Below are 20136 nucleotides of genomic sequence, written 5' to 3'. Positions count from 1 at the left end.
TTTGGTGTAACATGTATGAATGCCAACTTTTGGGTTTATATGCATAACCGTGACTTGCAGTTGTTATTCGTCAGATGTAGATGCTTAAACTCACCTTCAGAAGAAAAAGGGAAAAAAAAAACAGACCAGGATTTTCTGCCTAAGTGGGATGTTTGGAATTCCTATGTGTGGACATACAGTATTGCATTTTATACCTTTGTCTGTGCAGCAGTCCTGACAAAATGTTGAAATGATCTTGGAAAGAACAAAGTGAAGGTTGAGTGAAGATGGCCTACTTGTTCAGATTTTTCTGAGTACTCCAAGCTTTTACAGTTCAGTGACTGTTCCTTTTCACAATGGAAATCTAGTACTAGAAGCAAAGCTAATATGAGGTAAAAGTAAACAGGATTTTAAAAATCAGTGGAAAAATATGAGATGATGCTTTTAGAGATGCCAGGAAGGCAAAGGGATGGTTGGGACCTATTTTACAAAGGGGGTGGGGGGATGTCCTCTTCCACGTTTACTCCAGAGGCGTGTTCTGTAAGGGCAGAATTCCCTTCAAAAAGCCCATACTCAAGAATAGTGCATTTAGACTTGCCTCCTTTTAATTTGATCTGAATTTCTTATCATAGATGTTCTCACAATATCGTGGTAGAACGGTAAACTCCAGAACTAGGGTTTCTTGAGTACTCTTTCCTGCCTGTACCATTCTGTCTCAAGCCCCTTGGAGAATGTGCTATTCTGCTTATCAGGCAAAAGACAAAAAAGTACAAAACCAAAAATGGGACTCTGAACTGCTCTTAGGTGAATAGTTTTAAGGAAGAAGAGGGCTCTTCAAAGACTGTCTCTGCAGCTCGGAACTTGCTCGAGTTCAGTGTTACAGCATGCGCTTGATGGTTTTAGTAATGCTGTGATGCGATGTCTTCAAAACAAACTCCTGCTAACTCCAAAGGAAGTCATGCCCATAGGAAGAATATACTGAAAAATGATGTCTAAATTGTGAACTATTCCTATTTTGGGTCTGATCCCTGAGCAAAATCTCCCTGACAGAGCTTGGCTTGATATCCGGTATCTTTGGTTTTCAGGCCATCGTTCTGCAAAGGTAAGGGCTTTTAGCATTTGAAACCGTAGGCAGATTACAGGGAATGGCTGCTGGTAGCACTTTAAAAGAGTTACTCATATCCAGCTGGTGTAAGTACAATATAAAACCATTCTCATGGGAAAGTCTTTGCATTTTAAGCTTGCTCAGTCCAAGTGTCTCAGGTAGTAAGGGCAGGTTTTTTTGGGTCGTATGTAAAAGGTCAGAAGGCTTTCCTCCTTTTCAAAAGACTGACATGGTGTAAGCCAAGGCAAAGCACGGGTAGCTTCAGGCACACACTGTTTTCTAAAGGCTTTTAGAGGCTGTCTTCGTATGTAGTTTTGTTTGAGTCTCTCTGCTCTGCAAGAAGGGAATTGAAAGAATTAACGTCCCTTCACGTTTAATTCAAAGGAGATGATTAGCTTCAGAGGGGAGATACCACTTTAGTTTGAGCCAATTGTGCCTACTTGTGAAAGCAAGCTCAAAAAAGGCCAAAAGTTCTGTGATGCAAATTCTAGCACTGCCAGTTTTGGCTCCATTCAAATGTAAAGCACTGAGAGGCCGAGAAGCGTGGTTGTTGGTGGAAGAAGCTCCAAGAAATAGGCAGAGACGGCAGGGTCTCTTCTGCGTTCCCTCAATCTTGAGCACTGGTGGCATTAGGTGAATTGTTTGAGTTAACAGCTCTGGAAGCAATGGCGTTTTCATGCTTTAGCTCGGTGCCTGTTTTGTTGCAGGGCAAGCTAGACAGACTTTCTATCTGTCAGGGGATTCTCTGAAGTGCTGTGGAATTACGTATTAATACTTAATCCTTAATCCTTATGAACGGACTAGGGTTTTTTTCTGTGTTTCTCTTGTTTTCAGAATACACCGATGACAATGCCCTGATTCCTAAGAACTCATCGGTGATTGTCAGAAGAATCCCTGTTGGAGGAGTTAAAGCTACCAGCAAAACATCTGTTAGGTAAGTATCCACGAACCATTGTATTCTTTGTTAGGGGTTTTGGTGTGTTAACTTTTTAAATTTATATTAGCTTACAGGGCTTTCAGCTTGTATCTTTCTTGTTAAAGCTGCTGTTAATTTTTGTTGTCCTGGGCTAGATTTTAATGTATCTGCCCCAAAGCAGGCTGACATTTTTAGTCCTGTTGGGACATGGGGTTCAAACTCCATCAATTACAACTTTTAAGGTGACTCTGTTGGGTTTGTTCTTGGGGCTGATTGTTCTGAGACCCATGGTCTCTACATGGATCTCCATATGGAGAAATTCCTTATTTTATGTGTTTGCTTTTACACATTGTAGTGTAATCTTAGGATTTGTTCCCATCTCAGAAGAGCCTGAGTCTCAGTGTTTGACTATTTCTTGCACTTGGGCTGGAGGGTATTCTTACGGCCCAAATCTGGGTTTTTTGCGTACTAGCTATAGAGGAAAGACCCAGGGTTGCCAGCTGGCAAACAATGCAAACAAGAAGTTTCATTCATAAAGGATTCCTAGTAGTTTCCTAAAGACAATGTCCGTTTAAGGCAAGAGAAAAAGAACAGTATCCTAAAGCCTTTTGTGCGAGTACGATGATACTGTTGTGTCTCGCACCAACAGTACAGCAGCACCCTGGTACTCATGAAGTGTCTGCAAGCAAAACCCCCTGAATTTATGTGGCTCTGCATGTCAGCTTTGGGCATGTTACTGCCGTAGTTGTTGCAGTGCTTTCAGGTACTCCCTAGTAATTCTGGAGGCCACAGAGTTGTGCTTCTAAACACTGGGGGTTAATTAAAATATGTATGCTTAGTGCTGCGTTGTCCGTGCATCCTCCATTTCCTCCGGCACCCTCTCCTGGTATTGTAATGCTGCCCCACAATGAGAGGATAGATGCTGCTAGCTCCAAAGATCAGGTAAATACCTGTATGTGGGGATAAGGGAAGAACGGCATTGCTGTTCTAGCATTGACAATTCACCAGGCAGATGAGCTTTCTGCTCCTCCACCTGGAAACATTGCAGAAGCCACTGGCAGAGCGGCTAAAGTTTGGGAATGATGAACGTATGCTGTACTGGTGGAGAGGCCTTCAAAAATGTGTTACTCACCTTGTAGTATGTTCTTCGAGGTAAATGGATGAAGAAACCATTGGGTGGTCATTGACAGTGTTTCCTTGTACTTGCTCCCCTTCGGGAGCTGTGTGGCTGTAATTGTGAGCCTGGTGGTGGTCCAGCAGTGGCAGGAAGCGCGAGCCTTTCTCTTTGTACGTGAATTCCACAGCAGCCTTTGAATTGCCTCTGCAATACGGATCAATGAGTATGTGGAATCTCAGCAAGTTTTCAAATGTAATAAATAGTTCCTAAAATATTGTAGCATTTTCAAGATCATCTTAAAACAAATTCTGGCAATCAAGGCCGCTATTTTCTTTTGTCACGGGACTCCTCAGTTGAACAAAATTCTAGAAACTGCTGTCAGGTGACATTTCTAGTACTATTTTGAATCCACATAGCATATGTAACACGTTTAGTGGCTAAATATGGTAGCCGTCTGAGCACAGTGCTTGGGCTTCCACAAAGAAACGCTCTTCTAAAGACTCTGCTGCTGACGTTTTTGTTATGTCTTTGTCGGATGACTGATTTTTGGTTCGCTTAAGTAAAGGTGTGCTTTGAAGTGTTTAGACCATCACTGTTCTTGCTTAGAAATAAAAGTACTGTGTATGGCCCTATTTGTGATACTAGGGATATACAGACTGGCTAACGTTACCTTTCTGTTTTGATGGTTGATTATTTAAGAACACAAAATATAGTACAGACATGATGGTTTTGATACTTAGGTAGCAGAGACAAAATACCTGAGGACTTCCTCTTGTGCTGTTGTCTTCTGTATCTGTAAGTCTTGGAGTAATTTGTGACAAAGGTGAAATGTGATTTGGGTTTTTTTTTCTTTGCACTGAGTGTACAAGAGAGAACAGTTTATGTATACGAATAAATTTCCACATTCAGTAGACTATCCGAACATAATGTTTTGACAATCCGTTCTTATAATCTGTTTTTGCTGCTTTTTGCTGGGTACAAGTGCTTTATTTTAAATTCTGATCACCTTTCTTTCTTCTTCTAGAAGTCAAACTGAGCCAGTGAGTGAAACATCAAAAGCGGTATGTAAAATCACAGTCTCACCCTTTTTTCTTTTTTTACGTTTGGAAAAAGAGCAGCGTTTTTCTTCGGGTTTGAAAACACTGTCATTCGGCTGCTAAAATATAATTAACACAAGGAAATACTTGACTGGTGATGGTCTAGATCTTGATTTGCCACTTGGGTTGAATGCTATGCGTAACTACACATTTCAAAATAGTCCTTACAGTATAAAAATCACTATTTGGTGGTTTTTATTTTTCATCTTTATTTTAAGTACTTCACTGCTGTGGTGTGAGGCATTCCACTGACCCTGGACCACTGGATCTGATGCCTTGATAAGCTGTTAGGATCAGCTAAATCTAGAAACAGATGAACTCTGGCTCTGTGTTCTGTGAAGAATGCAGCCTCTGATCCTCATGGAATAGTATCCAATCAACTTAAAATTGTAAATTTTTTGTATGTAGGTCTAAAAACACTACGTCTTAATCTGACACCTGTAATTCTGTCACCGAGTGGTTCGAATTCCTTTTTGGCCATGAATGCATGAATGCCTGGCATTGTGAGTTTGAGTTAGTTTACTGGCCCAGTGACCCAAGGAGTTAATTTTATGCATTTATGTAAACCATGTTTATAGTATTTCATCTAATTCAGTCGAGTTTTTATTTCTTGAAAAGGGTTATTTTTCTTGTTGTTTACTAGCATGTGCATAAACACAAATCACATGTTCCAAAAGCAGGTTAACGTTCTTTTCGCCTCGCGTCTTCCCTGGCGTGTCTGTGTCACGTTTCTGAGTAGCATCTCGCCATCCGCTAGCACAGATGTCTCCAAAAAAAGGAAAACTCCTGGAGTGGGAGGGAAGCCTCAGTGTTAGCTAGAACTACTTAAAGTAAATGAAAGACGAAGCAGAAACGTTCCCTTCTAGTTTGCTCTGCCTGGACCTGATTTGGGTTGTGGGTAGCCGTGGGGAGGGTGGAAGCCTTGCATCGCTCTTTACAAATCCTCTCTCTCTCTCCCTGTAAAAGCACTGCAGCCTCGGGTGCTTCTGGTGTTGGAGACACAATTAACTTTATTCTTAAAGCTAACTCACTCTTGGTTCAAAGCGTGGGCTTTTTGTTTTGATTTGGTTTTTTAAATACCTGTATTTCTGCATGTATTTCAAAGACAAACCTGGATCTTAGTGTGGGAGGAATAAATCACCAAAAAGCTTGCCAATTACTGTTGAACAGTAAAGCAGCAAAATTAAAATTAGTCATGGTTTTTTTGAACAGGATGCACAAAAGGTTTTACTTTGAGTATTTCTTCCTTGTCTTGCTCTTCTATTAGCTGTCATTCTATACGTCCAAATTTGCGCTGCTGTCCTACTGTTACTACAGCCAAAGCAAGAAAGTGCCTCCGTTTGGGTTTAGTATTACTGTTTCGGTAACTGCGAGGATTTCTAGTAAGGGCTTGTCCTTAAAGGCTGCAGAAACGCAGCGCCAGGCCCATTGTTATAGCACCGTCAGGCACAACCGTGATCCTTCCTGGCTGAATGTTTAGTTCAGCCAAACAATCAGATTTTAGGAAACGGCTGTAATTTACACGTAACGTTCCAGCAGTGAGACTAGCCTTTTCCTCCTATTTTTGGTGCCCTTTCCCACGTGCTTCATGTTAGTTTCTGTCTAGTCTTGTGTTTGAAATGGGAGTTAATAAATTTACTGTCAGTTCTTGGTTTTTGAGGGTTGGGTTGGCTGGTTGGGTTTGGATTTTGTCCCCCCAGTTCTTCTGCAGTATTACCTTAGGGCTGTGTACAAGTTTCTTCTGCGTGATTGATTTGAGGGACTGGCAGGAAATACCTCAGTAGAAATTTAGAGGGGAAAAAAGTCACGAGAATGTAGGATCATTGGAAGAGGAAGATGGCTGTTGGGCAAATGTACTAACTAGTACACGAATTATCTATCGCCTGCGTTTGATAACTGTTTAGTAGAAAGGAGTGCTATCGCCACCTTTAAGAAATCAGACTCTTGCCTGCAGGCCATATAATAACTGCTTCCTAAAAAAATGCAGGAACTACTTAATAGTTTATGAAGCGTTATGGTTCAGTTCCTGGTCAGTACAGGACTGTTTAATGCTAGACTCCAACAGAGCACCTTCCCACTCTCTGAAAAACTGCAAAACGGTGGTGATTGTGCCTGCCGTGAGAGAGCACGGGCCTGTTTTGCGCATGGGAAAAAGAGTGGCAGATGGAGCGTGAAGGTGTTGGCCCAAATCTGGGTGTGCGAAGAGCCGAGCCACACACGGAGTGGAGACGGGTGTTTATTTCGTGTCTGCGCAGCGGTGGGGGCTGGGGGGAGCTCCGCAAAGCCAGCACAGCTTGGCTTACACATTGTAAGCTTTTATATTTTACGAAAAGCGACTCATTGGCGGACTAGACTAATTTCTCACACTTCCCAAACTGATTTGGGTAGTATGGCTTGCGGTCTAATAAAATACAAGAAATCAGTTTTCTGTTTCTGTAGACTGCTCCGTCCTGGTAAACACCTTTATTTCAATAAGCGGAGCAGTAAATTTTTTTCTAGACTAGGTGGTGTGTTACTTTTATGGCTGATGTTTTGGACTGGTGTTCTTATTTGGGTTTTGTGGGGTATGGTGAGTTTGGCATTTTTAAACGTAGTGACAGGAGAGACAGAGTTCACGTTTCGGGGCTGATATGCCGGTGCTTTATTTTGACAGGCACCTGCTGTCTTCATGCAAGTGTAACCGTGTGCATTTCTAAATGATGAGACACGAACTGATTAATTTTCAAACTACACTGAAGTTTCCTGTAGTGCTGCTTCCTTCTTGAATAAACTTCAATATATTTTCTACATGCTTTTTAGCTGAAAACTGACAGCTCCCTTACCCCTTTGACTTTTAAGCAGTCGTGAGCATTTGAGAAGGGTCCCTCTCTGAGATATTCCGGAGCAGTAAGTTGATCTCAAACGGGTTTGGTAATTGTAGTTTCTTCTCATTAACCGCATTAACCACGCTCTTAAGCTGTCGTAGGTCTGGGCTTTGCTTTGAACAAATACAAATGCCGCTTTCAGTGACAGTCAGAGGCTATAGTGCAGGCTTTGGGACTACAGTAGAGGTTAGCTATTGCTGTGTTTTGATTGTAGAACTTGAATATGTGTTTCTTTTCTCGTGAACAGATTGGTGACTCTTCTGCATCCATTTCTGCGGCCCAGATTACTAAGGTATATGAATATTCTCGTCAAATACTTAAAAAAGCATTTTCTTTGTACTTTTACATCTTATACTGTCATCTGTATCTGGCTAGCACTTGTAATTTGAACAAGACTTTAATAAAATTTCTACTAATTTAAAGTATTAATTTTAACTTTAAAATGTGTGTATATTTTGATACCATCCTGTAAAGAGTAGTTCCCATTTTGGAAGATAAAAGGAGAGTACCTTATCAGCCTCAAGATGACGTTGTAGTATTGGTCTTCTTCAGGACACTGAGAAGAAGCGCTTTAGCTGTCTACCGTTTTTAATAAGTTTTGTTAATTTTGCATTGGAAACTAACACAGTTTTTAGGGAAGACTTGATTTGTCTGTAAGCTGTGGACATTTAAGGGGGGTTTTGAACAGCCAAAAGAGAAGCGTTTCTGTAACGTGGACAACTGCATCACTGTTTTTGAATTTCTAGTGATGGTAGTCAGAGAACCATTCTGTGAATGCTGCACAATTTCATAAAGTGTAGTATATGTACAGTGGAGAGCGCAATCTAATTTGTTTGAACGCAGACTGTGTGAATTGTGAAAATGTGCCCAGTTGTTTATAAGTTTATACCAATGTGCCCGTGTGGCATAATAGCAGATGTGGCCCTCTGAAACTGTTGTAATGCCGTGTTTGGCTATGGAATCGCTTGCATTTTTGGCTCAATAACATGTGACTTTGGCCGGGAAAGCACTAGCGATGGCCCTTGGTGCACAGACGTAGTGCTGTGCAATGAAATTACTCGTCTTGAAAGAGCACAAAGATTAGAGGAGGCAGGGCCTAACGCAGAGGAGACAGTTCTTTCTTCTGAAAATAAAGGCCGGAATTCATTTCCAAGAAGGAGAGATCTCTTCCTGCTGGTAACTTCTTCCCTCTCATGTAAATGACATGTAAATGTCAGTGACTTCATAGATGTCGATCTGGATTACGTTACTCTTGAGAAAAAGCTGTGTATTTTGATCTTTTCTTCGTTCACGGTTTCAGCGTCACTGGCATAGCCGCCAGCCTGACCCGGATCGTCCGGGCGGGGGGCTGTCGGGCGAGGGGGGGGATGTGGGGGGGGCGAAAAAATAAGTTTTACCTTTTTTTCGTTCGTGATTTAAGCGCCACTGGCAGAGCCGCCACCCTGACCCGGATCGGGTCGGGGGCGGGGGTGGGGGTGGGGCGTGGCGGTCCGCGGCTTCGCGCCCTGCGCGGGCGCGCGAGCACACCCCTGCCCGGCAGGCGGCAGCGGCGGGGAAGGGGTGCCGGTGCAGAGGCAGGCGAGAGCGGGCGGCGAGCACGGCGCAGAGGTGGGCCGGGGAGAGGGCGGCAGGCACGCGGTGCCTCTTTTCGGAGTAGGTTTTGGGTCGGTGAGGTGGGGGGGGGCGGTGTGTGTGCTGGGGGCGGGGGGGGGTTCAGTGGGTTCTCCAGCCGCGGCAGGGGCGGGCAGGCGCGCAGCAGAGAGAGCGAGCGAGCGAGCGAGCGGCTGAGAAAGGAAGGCGGGAGCGCCGGGGCACGGGCACGGCCAGGGGCGCGGCAGGGTAGAGACTCGGCAGCCGGGGTTAGATCCCCGCTCGCCACCGGGAATCCCTTAACCCGCCCGGGCACGGAGCCGGCAGGGACTCCGCTGGGTCCTAAAGTCTCCCGCCGTCCTTGGTGGGGGGGGTGGGTGGCAAACCTGCACGAGGGCAGCGTGGGGAGGGGGCGGCCGGATTCGCAGTGAACCGGGTGGTGAGTAGAGGCGGGGGAGGGGGGGGGAAGGGGGACGGCGGGGTGTGGCGGGGGGGGTGGGCGGTAATTCGGTGGCGGCAGCGGGGCTTGGGGGGAGACGCTCTGTCTGCGTCTGCGTCTGCCGCACGCGAGAGGTTCGGGCCCGTTGGAGGGGGTGGGGTGGATGTTGTGTGTACGTGTGCGTGCGGCGGCAGACGGGGCATTGGGGCTGGGGGAGAGGCCTGCTGGGGGGGGGGGGGGTGAGAGGCGAAAGGGGGGAATGGGAAGGGCCGGGGGAGATGGTGCGCCCGTGTGCAAGTGCCACGGTGTGCGCGCAGTTGGGGTGGGGCAGATGTGACCCAGGGCTGCCGCGATTGAGAGACGGGACGCTGCTTGATGCAAGCAAGATGTCAGTTCATTAGACGCGTTGGAAAGCTTTTTATACAGCTACTTAACAGTTACATAAATTACACAAATTCTATCATTTCTAATTGGCTTAGCTCTAAATGTTTCATTACAATAATCCCTCCTACCTGCGGTTTCGCTACATGCTAGAAGCTACAGTTTTGGAATGTGCTAAAAGCTACAGTGATAACTTGTTGCCTACTCCCTACTTCTTCAAGGTTATTTATCTCAGACCTGCAAGGCCAGTTGTTCCCTGGCTCCTCAGATTTATTTGTCTCAGGTCTGCAAGGTCGGCATACCCTCGAATTTCTTGCATACTCGTACTTTTCTGCTAGCCGCCCTGTCGTGGTTTAGCCTCAGATGGCAACAAAGAACCACGTGCCGCTCGCACGTGCCTTCCTAATACAGGAAGGATCGTAAGAAAAGGCAAGACTCTTGGGTTGGGACAAAGGCAGTTTAACAGGACAGCAAAGGGAACAGGCAAACAACAACAACACGGATAGGGGAATATACAAACGCGATTACGGAACCGCCGCTCGCCGACCAGCCGGACCCGGGACGCCCCAGCCCGCTTTTAAGCAGCAACTTCCTGCCCCCTCCCCCGGCAGCTCAGGGTGGGCGTGGCTCACATGGCATGGAATACCAGGAAAAGTTAACCCTATCCCCACCGGAACCAGGACATTATCCACCCCTTATTCCATACCATCTATGCCATGCCCAGCAGGTTCCAATGAATTGCCACCCCTTTCCCCTGTTATATATATATATATACACACACATATAATGCCCTTAGTTTATGGGTCATCCCTCCAAAGTGTCCGTTGAGTTCTTTTAATCCACGGCTTTGGGCTCCATTTGTTAGAACAGTCTCTCAGGGCAGGTGAGATGCTGGGTGGTGCTGGTCTGTTGCATGCTGTATTTTTCGGAGCTTGTGACTGGTGCACCTGGTGTGGCTCATGCACGCAGTCCGTGGGCTGAAGATGTAGATCTTGAGGAAACTGCTGGGCGCCAGCTGCTGAGATCAGTTCTGATCCCATCATCCCTGTGCCTTACTTGTAGTACAACTGATAGCAATTATAGCAATGAGGACATACAGTGACAGTGTTACTTATCAATTAACAGCACACAATCTGATTCATTGGCTATTCTCGCCCAAAATCAGATCCCCATGAGGTACACATTGGACTTCCCCATCCTGCCGCATCACCCACCAAGTGCACCCAGGTCCTTGGGCAAAAGCAATCCCACGGATGGGTTTGCCTTTGCCTGAGGCAGGACTAACCCAGACTGTCTTCCCTAGCATATTCTTCATGTGCACTACGGGGACTTTATCCCCTTCTACAGTACGTGGAAGTTTTGATTGGGCAGGGCCAGCCCGATTGTTAGATGCCCTGGTGTTAACTAGCCAGGTAGCTTTTGCTAAATGAGTATCCCAGTGTTTGAAAGTCCCACCACCCATTGCTCTCAGTGTAGTTTTTAACAGTCCATTGTATCGTTCTATCTTCCCAGAGGCTGGTGCGTGATAGGGGATGTGATACACCCACTCGATACCATGCTCTTTGGCCCAGGTGTCTATGAGGCTGTTTCGGAAATGAGTCCCGTTGTCCGACTCAATTCTCTCTGGGGTACCATGTCGCCACAGGACTTGCTTTTCAAGGCCCAGGATAGTGTTCCGGGCAGTGGCATGGGGCACAGGGTATGTTTCCAGCCATCCAGTGGTTGCTTCCACCATTGTGAGCACATAGCGCTTGCCTTGACGGGTTTGTGGCAGTGTGATATAATCAATCTGCCAGGCCTCCCCATATTTGTATTTCAGCCATCGCCCTCCATACCAAAGAGGCTTCACACGCTTGGCTTGTTTGATCGCAGCGCATGTCTCACATTCATGGATGACCTGTGCAATAGTGTCCATGGTCAAGTCCACCCCTCGGTCACGAGCCCATCTATATGTCGCATCTCTCCCTTGATGGCCTGAGGAGTCATGGGCCCACCGAGCTATGAATAGTTCACCCTTACGTTGCCAGTCCAGATCCACTTGAGCCACTTCAATCCTAGCGGCCCGATCCACCTGCTGCTGGTTCTGATGTTCCTCCGTGGCCCGATTCTTCGGTACATGGGCATCTACATGGCGTACTTTCACAACCAGATTCTCTATCCGGGCAGCAATATCTTTCCACAGTTCAGCAGCCCAGATGGGTTTGCCTCTGCGCTGCCAGTTGCCCTGCTTCCACTGCTGTAACCACCCCCACAGAGCATTTGCCACCATCCATGAGTCAGTGTAGAGATAAAGTACTGGCCATTTTTCTCGCTCAGCAATGTCCAAAGCCAGCTGAATAGCCTTCACCTCTGCAAACTGGCTCGATTCACCCTGTCCCTCACTGGCTTCTGCAACCCGTCGTGTAGGACTCCACACAGCAGCCTTCCACTTTCGATGCTTTCCCACAATACGGCAGGACCCATCAGTGAACAGGGCATATTTCTTCTCATTTTCTGGCAGTTTATTTATATGGTGGGGCCTCTTCTGCACGCGTCACCTCCTCCTCTGGTGACATTCCAAAATCCTTGCCTTCTGGCCAGTCCATGATCACTTCCAGAATTCCTGGGCGAGTGGGGTTTCCCATTCGAGTTCGCTGCGTGATCAGTGCAATCCACTTACTCCATGTAGCATCGGTTGCATGATGTGTGGTGGGGACCCTTTCTTTGAACATCCAACCCAGCACCGGCAGTCGAGGTGCTAAGAGGAGCTGTGCTTCTGTACCAACTACTTCCGAAGCAGCTCGAACCCCTTCATATGCTGCCAATATCTCTTTTTCTGTTGGAGTGTAGCGGGCTTCGGATCCTCTGTATCCACGACTCCAAAACCCTAGGGGTCGACCTCGAGTCTCCCCTGGTGCTTTCTGCCAGAGGCTCCAGGTAGGGCCGTTCTCCCCGGCTGCGGTATAGAGCACATTTTTAACATCTTGTCCTGCCCGGACTGGCCCCAGGGCCACTGCATGGACTATTTCCTGTTTGATTTGTTCAAAAGCTTGTCGTTGCTCAGGACCCCATTTAAAATCATTCTTCTTCCGGGTTACTTGATACAGAGGGCTTACAATTTGACTGTAATCTGGGATATGCATTCTCCAGAAACCCACAATACCTAAGAAAGCCTGTGTTTCCTTTTTACTAGTTGGTGGAGACATAGCTGCTATTTTGTTGATCACATCCATTGGAATCTGACGGCGTCCATCTTGCCATTTTATTCCTAAAAACTGGATCTCCTGCGCAGGTCCCTTGACCTTACTTCGCTTTATAGCAAAACCAGCGTTCAGAAGGATTTGGACTATTTTACTCCCTTTCTCAAAAACTTCTTCTGCTGTGTTTCCCCATACAATGATGTCATCAATGTACTGCAGATGTTCTGGAGCTTCACCCTGTTCCAGTGCAGTCTGGATCAGTCCATGGCAAATGGTGGGGCTGTGTTTCCACCCCTGGGGCAGTCGATTCCAGGTGTATTGGACGCCCCTCCAAGTGAAAGCAAACTGTGGCCTGCACTCTGCTGCCAAAGGGATTGAGAAGAATGCATTCGCTATATCAATCGTGGCATACCACTTGGCTGCCTTGGACTCCAGTTCGTACTGGAGTTCTAGCATGTCCGGCACGGCAGCACTCAGCGGTGGCGTGACTTCATTCAGACCACGATAGTCTACAGTTAGCCTCCACTCTCCATTAGATTTTCGCACCGGCCATATGGGACTGTTAAAGGGTGAGCGAGTCTTGCTGATCACTCCTTGAACCTCTAGTTGACGAATCAGCTCATGGATGGGAATCAGAGAGTCTCGGTTAGTGCGATACTGCCGCCGATGCACCGTTGTGGTAGCAATCGGCACCTGTTGTTCTTTGACCCTCAACAACCCCACAACAGAAGAATCCTCCGAGAGACCAGGCAAGGCAGACAACTGTTTAACTTCCTCTGTCTCCAAAGCAGCTATGCCAAAGGCCCAGCGGTACCCTTTTGGGTCCTTAAAATACCCTCTCCTGAGGTAATCTATACCAAGGATGCATGGAGCCTCTGGGCCAGTCACAATGGGATGCTTTTGCCACTCATTCCCAGTTAGGCTCACTTCTGCCTCCAGTACAGTCAACTCTTGGGATCCCCCTGTCACCCCAGAAATACAAATGGGTTCTGCCCCTCTATAGCTTGATGGTATTAAAGTACACTGCGCACCCGTGTCCACTAGAGCCTTATACTCCTGTGGGTCTGATGTGCCAGGCCATCGAATCCACACCGTCCAATAAACCCGGTTGTCCCTTTCCTCCACCTGGCCGGAGGCAGGGCCCCCCTAATACTCGTCATAGTATCCATTACTCACTTCTTGCATAAAGGACTTGGAAGTTCCTTCAAGAGGATCAGAAGCAAGATCAGGCCTTCTGCTTTGTCTGGGGAACGGCCCACTGGAAACCGGGGCGGCACTTTTCCTGGAGGGATCCCCTTTTGTGGTTGTCCTTCCTTGCAACTCCTGTACCCGTGTCCGCAGGATCGAAGTAGGTCGTCCATCCCACTTCCTCATGTCCTCTCCGTGGTCCCGCAGGTAGAACCACAGGGTGCCTCGTGGTGTGTACCCTCTGTATTCTCTCTCTTGAGTGGGGAAATGCCTGCTTCTAATAGCTGAGATGCTGGCCCATGCAGGTGGGGAGTAGAACATATTCTCTTCAAGTTGCTGGACCTTCCGCGACAGTTTCTCCACAGCTGAGACAAGGGGGGAAGAGAGACTTTCTTCATATCGCCGGAGCCGGCCAGCTACCTCATCCACCGTTGGTCCCTCTTCACCTTTCCATTCCATTACTGCCAGGGAGTTGGCATATGACGATGGTGCGCTCCGTACAAACTTCCGCCACATGGGCCTTGTGCATCGCACCTCATCAGGGTCTGTGGGTAAGTCGGCATTGTCCAAGTCATAATAAATCATCTCCCGCACGGCTAATTCTCTCAGGTACTGGATACCTCTTTCCATGGTAGTCCACTTGCTTGGCTGACATACAACATCCTCACTGAAGGGGTACCTCTCCCTCACGCCTAACAGGAGTCATTTCCAGAGGCTGAGGGCTTGGGTCTTTTTCCCAATCGCCTTGTCAATGCCGCCTTCCCTAGACAGGGATCCCAGCTGCCTGGCCTCCCTACCCTCTAATTCCAGGCTACTGGCCCCATTATCCCAGCACCGGAGCAGCCAGGTGACAATGTGCTCGCCTGAAAGTCGGCTGAAATCTTTTCGCATATCCCGCAGCTCACTCAAGGATAGGGATCGAGTAATTATCTCTGGTTCTGCTTCTTCCTCCTGCTCTCGTGATGGCCCTGGTTCATCATCATCTCTTACTAAGCGAACTGATTTCTTTGTGTACTTCTTCTTCTGTATGGGGGCAACTGATACCGGCACGGGTTGGTTCTCTGGTTCAGTGGCAGTGGCTACCACGGGGGTTGCAGTAGCTGCAGTGTCTGCCGCAGGGGTTGCACTAGCCGCAGTGTCTGCCGCAGGGGTTGCACTAGCCGCAGTGTCTGCCGCAGGGGCTGCAGCAGCCGCAGGGGCCGCCGGTCTGGTTTCCATCTCTTCCCCTTGAGGGTGCTGCATAATTCTGAGCAGTGCCTGGTAGATACTGGCCAGGGCCCAGCACAGCGCGGTGAGTTGTGCCTCTCTAGAATAGCCACAACATTTTCCCTTCAAATATTCTACCACTTTATCAGGGTCCTGTAATTGTTCAGGGGTGAAGTCCCAGACCATTGGAGGCGAGTAGTTCTCTAGGTACCTGCCCATGCTCTCCCACATGCCATGCCACCCCTGACTATCCAGCCTCGGAGCAGATCTCCGGGTGGTAGTCTTAAATAGTCGCTTAACCCTAAACAAGACCTGGAACGTATTCAGGAGACATAGCACTAGGAACACACAAGTTTGAGTATCCCAAGGATATTCAAGATTCTCAAAAGCTGTCATACCTGACCCGAAGGAGAAAAGGGAGGCAAAAGGGCTGGGGAAACTATTGACAAATTCTGAGAGACGGTGTCCAATGTACGGACAGGACAACAAAACCACATAAACACCCCAAAATAACCGTCTGAACAGTGATGTTATCATATCATAAACAGATATCGCACAGGACAGCAGAATGATAATCCTCATCCCTCTTCCAGACACGGTAAACAGCATCGCAGGGAGTACATAAGCCATATAGGAATTTATGTAACACAGCCATGAGAACAAACCAAGCAACATGATGACCAGTGACTACTTACCTAATAAAATAAATGCATACAAAAAAAAAAAACCAAAACCGTTTTTTCCACGTTCTAGTTGGATTCTGTCGTTATGTCAACCCTTCAAGCCCCACGTTGGGCGCCAAAAAGGACTGTCGTGGTTTAGCCTCAGATGGCAACAAAGAACCACGTGCCGCTCGCACGTGCCTTCCTAATACAGGAAGGATCGTAAGAAAAGGCAAGACTCTTGGGTTGGGACAAAGGCAGTTTAACAGGACAGCAAAGGGAACAGGCAAACAACAACAACACGGATAGGGGAATATACAAACGCGATTACGGAACCGCCGCTCCCCGCCGCTCGCCGACCGGTCGGACCCGGGACGCCCCAGCCCGCTTTTAAGCAGCAACTTCCTGCCCCCTCCCCCGGCAGCTCAGGGTGGGCGTGGCTCACATGGCATGGAATACCAGGAAAAGTTAACCCTATCCCCACCGGAACCAGGACACGCCCCCAACATCTCCCCCTTTTTTGTTTCTTTAAAGGCAGAACTGAGGCGCGGGTTTAAAGGTCATCATACTCAGTGAGCTGGACAGAACTAACACTAGTGTAAATCTTCGGAGTATCGCCGTTTTGAATAAACCATGTATGTCGAACAACTTTAGTCACCATAGACCTAACACAGGAAAGAGCGCAGCTTAGAATCAAAAGGCCTACCAATATAATAACTAATATGAGTACAGCAGATTGTACCAGGCTCCTAAGCCAGCCCTTTAGCCCAAACCAATCACCCAAAGTACCCAATCCGAAGAAGTCCGTATCAGATTGCACCTTTTGTGAATGCGCAAGGAGTTGTGTAATTTGCTTATGTATCGAAGAAGAGTGGTCCTCTAAGTCCATGCAGCACATTCCGTCAAAATCCTCACAGCCATGTCCATGGGCTAGTAGCAAGAAGTCAATAGCGGCTCTGTTTTGCAGGACTGCATGTTGTACTGTAGACAAGTCTTCAGCCATCTCAGATAGTATGCGGCTGGTAGCATTTGCTTGCTTAACAACCCAACAGGCAATTGCATCTAAGTTTCTGTGGGCTCTCGCTGCTGCCACCCCAGGGGTAAATAGCGAGGCGAAAAAAACCTCCCAGCGATTCCATAGCTTAACATTATCGTCACAGGTATTTTCTAATGCTTGTATTGTGTCACGAGTAAAACGTAACCGCTGTTTTGGGCTTGGATGATAGTGAGGAGTGCCAAGACTAAGCTGTCCAATAGTACACGGGCCTCCTCTAGGGTTAGAAGGGATCCCAGACCAAGCTCTATTTCTGCAAATAAAAAGAACCCCAAGGGGAGCCGCCTAGGGAGCATGGTACCGGGGGCTGAGTGAGTGGCATCTCGAGCAATGCTCAAACACCATTGTTGTTGCCAGAGGGTAGCATTACCAATAGGTGAGATGACGGTCGGTGGAGAATCCTTTACTAAGGGCCCCTGACCATGACCTAAGGCCAATAAACAAACAATGAGAAATATTAAGAGAATCTACTAAGTCAATTTCCTGCGGCTGGGGCCCTATTGGTAATTTATCATCCCAATTATCGTATTTTTCAAAAAGGTCCTTAAGATTTTTCCATGAAAAAGGAAGCCTTCCAGAAATATTGTATTGCTTCCGTAAGGTTGTCATAGAGTTATTAAACAGTAAAAAGGTCGAGTTATTCAGTGGTACCCCTACTAAGCAGGTGGTGAAGGGCGAGCTGGGCGTAGCAAGACTGGCACAAAAGCTAGTTGTATTGAGCGACCTGGACAGAGTAACCCAGACATTTTGACGGGGGTCAAAAAGGTGAGGGTGGTACCCTGGCAAAGGATTGGCATGTGTCCAGGCTGCACATATACAAAAAAGTGTTAACAGGATCATAATGTTTGACGGACTCTTCCCCCCACCCCTTTTTTTTTTTTTTTTTTTTGCAATGCTAAATTCTTACAATGCTAACTTCATATATTAGGCAACTGTCACACCATCTATTGGCCAATGTTAACCATCGCTACCATCTCTTACCACAGCGATAGCAGTCGCATAAAACCTAAGGGTCACAATTACCACAGGCGACGCAATGAATATGTTCTACTGGAGTCTCTGCTCTATTGTCCATAAAAGCACTGCATCAGTCCTCCGAATGTTCTTTGGTATGCCGTTCAGGGGAATGATCTAGCTGTGGATTGGTGTTGTGGCCATCCGATTGTGGTAGGGGTTCACGGAAAGGTCGCACGCTCTTCGCTGGGATCCACCTGGGGCCTCGTTCTGTGGAAACACAAGCATAGCCTCTGCCCCATGTGACAAGGGGGTATGGCCCCAAGACCTTACCTGTCTCAGGGTCGCGGATCAGGACTGGAGCTTTTACGCTGGCTTCAAAAGAAGTGTTTGTGTTAAAGTGGCGAACGATCGGAGGGTTGTTATCTATTAAAGAACAATTTAAAAAGTTAAAAACATACAGGGCTTTCTGTAGACGTTCTTCAGGGGTGGCTGTCCCTACTCCCCCTTTCTGTTGTTGTAACAAGCGCTTTAAAGACTGATGAGAGCGTTCAATCAGGGACTGGCCCGTAGGGGAATGTGGGATCCCAGTGATGTGAGTGATCCCCCAAGAGATAGAAAAAGTTTTAAGTGCAGCTGAGATATAAGCAGGGCCATTGTCTGTTTTGATTTGTGCAGGGATGCCTAAGGTAGCAAAAGCACGCAGCAGATGCCTGCGAACATCTTTCACCGCCTCCCCCACATGGCAGGAGGCAAATAGAGCGCCTGAAAAGGTGTCAATAGAGGAATGGACGTATTTTAATCTCCCAAATTCTGGATAGTGTGTGACATCCGTCTGCCATAATTGCAGGCTTTGTAAGCCTCTGGGATTAACCCCACCTGGTGCCGTAGGAAAAGAATGTTTTTGACAATCAGGGCAGACAGCGATAATGTTCGCCGCTTGCTGAGAAGTGAGGCCAAACTGACGTTTGAGGCCCCCTGCATTCTGATGGAAAAAGGAATGACTAAGCTTAGCTTGTGCAATACGGTCAGGTAAAGCTTGTACCGGCAGAGTGAGCATATCGGCCTGTCGATTGCCTTCTGCAATAAACCCAGGTAAAGAGGTGTGCGATCTAACATGTAAAATAAAATAGGGATGTGTTCGAGAGGTTAAAAGGAAAACAAGTTCCTGCAACAAAGCAAACAAATCAGCATGCGAAGTATGACGCAGCACCGAGGCCTCTGCCCATTCGACGACGCCTGCAACATAAGCAGAATCAGTAATAAGATTCAGTGGTGTAGACCACTTACGAAAAGCTCGAACAACAGCAGCAAGCTCTACGATTTGAGGGGACCTGGAGACTGTCTCAACGTCCGACTCCCATTGTTGAGAGCGGTCATCCCACCAGACAATCACCGACTTGTGTGTTTTTCCAGACCCATCGGTGAACACAGTAAGGCCTTGGAGGGGCTGGTGACATCTCTTTGGTATGGATATTAAGTTAAAATGAGCATGTAGAAGCTTGTGGGACGGAGGATGTGAGGTTAGTTGACCCGTATAATCTGTTAAGGCAAACACGAAAGCATCAGACTGTTGGAATAACCATTGTAGGTACATATTAGTTACAGGTAAACAGATAGAAGCAAAGTCCATCCCTGACAGGGCAAGCAAGCGCTGCCGTGCTTTAATTATCAAGGAAGCAAACATTTCATGTTGTGTCCAAATTGTTTTAGTGGGCTGGTTGGGTAAAAAGACCCACTCAATGATTAATAAGGGATCAGGGTTGTTAGGGTCCCATTGAAAAATCAAAGCATATGGCTGACGTGCAGGGTTCAAAATAATTAAATTGAAGGGCAATTCAGGCGCACAGCGGTGTGCTTGCCGTAAGGCGATGGCTTTCGCTACTTTTTGTAATGAGGCAGCGGCTTCAGGACCAAGTCGACGAGGGGAGCGTAAATCGGAATCTCCCTTGAGGAGTTCAAACAAAGGGCTTAAGTCTGAATTGGAGATTCCTAGCAAGGGTCGGACCCAAGTAATGGTCCCTAATAATTTTTGAACATCGTGCAAATTTTTAATGTCGGCCTGTATATGCACAGGTTGGGGAACTATCGTCTGGGTCCTGATGCGCCAACCCAAGTAGGTCCAAGGGGGCATTTTCTGGACTTTTTCGGGCGCAATACAGAGGCCTGCCGAATTGACAGCGGCCGTGACAAGGGCTACGGCCTTTTCCATGAGCTCAAGGTGAGGCGCAGCCATCAAGATATCATCCATATAATGATATAACAGAACTTGAGGCAACGCAACCCTGACAGGGCTAAGTACCTTAGCGACATACCATTGACAAATTGTCGGGCTATTTTTCAATCCCTGTGGCAGTACAACCCACTGATATCGTTGCACAGGGGCTTGCATATTGACACTTGGG

The 20136-nt window shown here is 47.2% G+C and overlaps 1 pseudogene; it reads left to right on the top strand.

The window, feature by feature from the left end:
• Positions 1 to 20136, top strand: part of LOC141736956 (endoplasmic reticulum chaperone BiP pseudogene) — a 134311-nt pseudogene that overhangs the window by 36656 nt on the left and 77519 nt on the right.

The sequence above is a fragment of the Larus michahellis genome, unplaced genomic scaffold (assembly GCF_964199755.1).
Source record: "Larus michahellis unplaced genomic scaffold, bLarMic1.1 SCAFFOLD_78, whole genome shotgun sequence".
Taxonomy (NCBI): domain Eukaryota; kingdom Metazoa; phylum Chordata; class Aves; order Charadriiformes; family Laridae; genus Larus; species Larus michahellis.
The sequence above is the reverse complement of the archived record's forward strand: the minus strand, read 5'-3'. Positions and strand labels throughout refer to the sequence as shown.